The sequence below is a fragment of the Octopus bimaculoides genome, chromosome 6 (assembly GCF_001194135.2).
Source record: "Octopus bimaculoides isolate UCB-OBI-ISO-001 chromosome 6, ASM119413v2, whole genome shotgun sequence".
Lineage (NCBI taxonomy): Eukaryota > Metazoa > Mollusca > Cephalopoda > Octopoda > Octopodidae > Octopus > Octopus bimaculoides.
The window spans coordinates 47,937,257-47,940,748 of record NC_068986.1 but is presented as its reverse complement, the minus strand read 5'-3'; positions in this window follow the sequence as shown (position 1 = coordinate 47,940,748).

Below are 3,492 nucleotides of genomic sequence, written 5' to 3'. Positions count from 1 at the left end.
CATACATACATATATATATATATATATATATACATATATATATATATATACGACGGGCTTCTTTCAGTTTTCGTCTACCAAATCCACTCACAAGGCTTTAGTCGGCCCGAGGCTATAGTAGGGACTGAACCCAGAACCATGTGGTTCGTAAACAAGCTACTTACCACACAGCCACTCCTCTTCCTAGTATAAATATTGAATTCACATTTTGGTACAAGGCCAGCAGTTCCCTCCCCTTAAACAGTTGGCCTTGTCACCTCGACCTCAGTGTTCAACTGGTACTTATTTTATCGACCCGGTAAGGATAAAAGGCAAAGTCGAACCCGACGGAATTTGAGCTTAGAACACGAAGACAGACGGGATGACACCAAACATTTTGCCCTGCATGCTAACGAATCGGCCAGCTCACCACCTCTTTGTTAGTATGAATATTCAAAAACACAGTTGTGAGATTATGTACTATTTACTCCAGTTTAAGGTAACGAGCTGGCAGAACCGTTAGCACGGCGCACGAAATGTTTAGTGGCATTTCTTCCGGCTTTTCGTTCTGAGTTCAAATTCCGCCGAGGCCGGCTACCCGCTTTCATCTCCTTCGAAGGCAATAAGATAAGTACCGGCTGAGCTCTAGGGTCGATGTAATCGACTAGTCCCCTCCTCCAAAATTTCAAGACTTGTGTCTTTAGCGGAAAGATTATTTGCTCCAGTTGTATTTACAGGAGCAAATAATACTTAAAGGGACTATAACACTTACATTCATAAATTGTTTGAATTCTTTTATCTTTTACTTGTATCAATCATTGGACTGTGGCCATGCTGGGGCTCTGCCTTAGAAGGTATAGTCAAACAAACTGATCCCAGTATTTATGTTTTTTAAATCTGGTATTTTTTCTGACAATCTCTTTTGCTAGACTGCTAAGTTTTGAGGACGTAGACAAATCAACATCGATTGTTAAACTATGAGGTACAAACACGATCTTAAAGACACATGTGGCACATACATACATACATACATACGTACATACGTATATATGTGTGTGTGTGTGTGTGTGTATACGCACACACATTGTATGTTAACAAATAACAATGTGTTTGGATCTAGAGACTATAGAGTGCAGTACAACAGGTGCAGTGAGTGTAGCCATGCATGGCCTTGATGCCTCGTTGTGCATTCAGTCAGCCATTTGTCACTGTATGCACAACTGGAGTACAATCCGTGTTTACTTTAGTAAGTACGTATTTGTCCTTAAATACTGTTTGTACACAATAGCACTACCATCGACCTGACCGTGGTGCTTTACTATTTAAGTACCAGCTTCTGAATCTAGGAAATTTATATATATATATATATATATATAGCGGGCTTCCACACAGTTTCCATCAACCAAATTTACTCACAGGGCACAGGTCGGCCCGGAGCTATAATATAAGACTCTTGTGCAAGGTACCGCGCAGTGGGATGGAACCCGAAGCCACATGGCTGCAAAGTGAACTTATTTTGTTTGTAAAATGATAATATATTCTGCAAGATCAAATATGGTGTGAAACCAAACCTATTTGGTTTTTGTCTTGCATTTGACGTGTTATTTACGTCCTCTCATTCTTAATTAAATAACACAATTGTTTAAACACTCGGACCGACGACTTACGAAAGACTTAGTTATATGTTTTGATGAGCACACAAAAAGGAAACAGTCAACCTTTTCGGCGTTTTAAAGCAACTTTTATCATCTGATTCAACCGTCATATGCTTTCATGACAGCTGCCAACATTAACTAGTGCTTCCTGAGTATGAGACGCTTTGGTACAGCCGTTCTGGGTCTACTCTTAAATTTCCATCCGGTTGGCTCGATTTCAAGAATTCGTCTTGCGATTCTTTCTTGCGACATTCTAATCACATGTCCGTAGTACCGGAGTTGTGACCTCTCAATGCGAAGCAGTAGCAGTTCGAGCTGGAAAGACTCGCTGATCTTTGAATTATAGACCTTGTCGAATAATGTTACTTACTCCAGAGATCTTTACGCCGCTTGCATTCGCATCTATATTATTCAATTTAAATTCCTGTGTTGTCTTCCTACTCTTTCTTGACCAGAATTAGACTGCTTCTTTTACTTGCTTCAGTACTTATGTTTTAAAATCTGATATTTATTCAATCGATTACACCTTTAGAGATGTTTCTCGTCCTCAGAGTATAATTTTAATTATGTTTTCTTAGATTTTTTTGCATCATTTACATTAGTGCCCACTTTGCTAAGCATACCTCAGTATTTTCTCCTCAATAATTCCTTTCTGTGAAGTATAGTGTTACAATAGCTTCTTCCATATATCCTTTAGTTGCTCGTCTCATGTTAATAAATGCTAAATGTGTCGAGATATAAATGAGGCGGTCTATATTTCAACGCTCAGTATCAAGTGATGTTGTTAAGGGCGACAGCAGTCTTTTAACATGATTTAACCCATATAATGATGTTTTCTTGGAAACAGTGAGTAACTATAGCTTGTGCTTCTTGGGATGGTCTTCCAGGGTGCTCAAGAGATAAGTGACATCATCAACGACGTCAAGGATTTATTGATTCAACTTAACTGATACAACTAGTAAAAAGATACTTCTCTTTTATTTTTTATTTCCTTTTTCCATTTGGAAGTGGTGGAGTAGCTAGAGCTTATGTTATTTGGAGCGGAGTCTGCCTTTCAGCAAGGAAAAAAAAAGAGGCAACATAATACCCGTCAAAGTGTCGCATCCGCAACAGCTGTTGGTTCGAAGCAGACCACTCCCTCTACCATTTAGATTACGTTATACTTAGAAGGAACATGTCTTTCAGAAGACGTGTGCGTGAGTGGGAGTGCGCGAGCACGTTGGGGTATTCCATATCATATAGATATATGTGTGTATGTATATATGTATATATATACATGATTATATGTATTTATTTTCTCTTAGTTAACAATTAACTCCGACAAAATAAATTGGTTAATAGATACCAGGGTAGCAAAGATCACAGAATGACTGTGATGTAACTCCTGTTTATGAGGTAGAAACTCCGTTAGTTTGGGGTATTTGAGTAAATATAAAATTTAATAAATGGAGTAATACGCACATGTTAAATGAATTCTTTTATTTCCGACATATGTTTCGAAGATTACAAATCGAGTTTTAAATCATTTTATTGACTTCCCATTCTAAATTCTAATTTTCTTCTTTTCCTTCTTTTCTTCCCTCCTTGTCCAACGTGCTATCTCGTAGCGTTGGAACTCCCAACGGTTTTTTTCAAATAAGATATGTAGCAATCTTCTATACCCACAGTTATCACATTCGGTTAAAATGTCTTACGGTTACGTTGGATCTTATGTATTTCCCCGAAGAGAAGATTACATCTTTATCAACATCACTTATTCCTTTGGAAGGACACATTTGTAATCTTCGAAACATATGTCGGAAATAAAAGAATTCATTTAACATATGCGTATTACTCCATTTATTAAATTTTATATGTA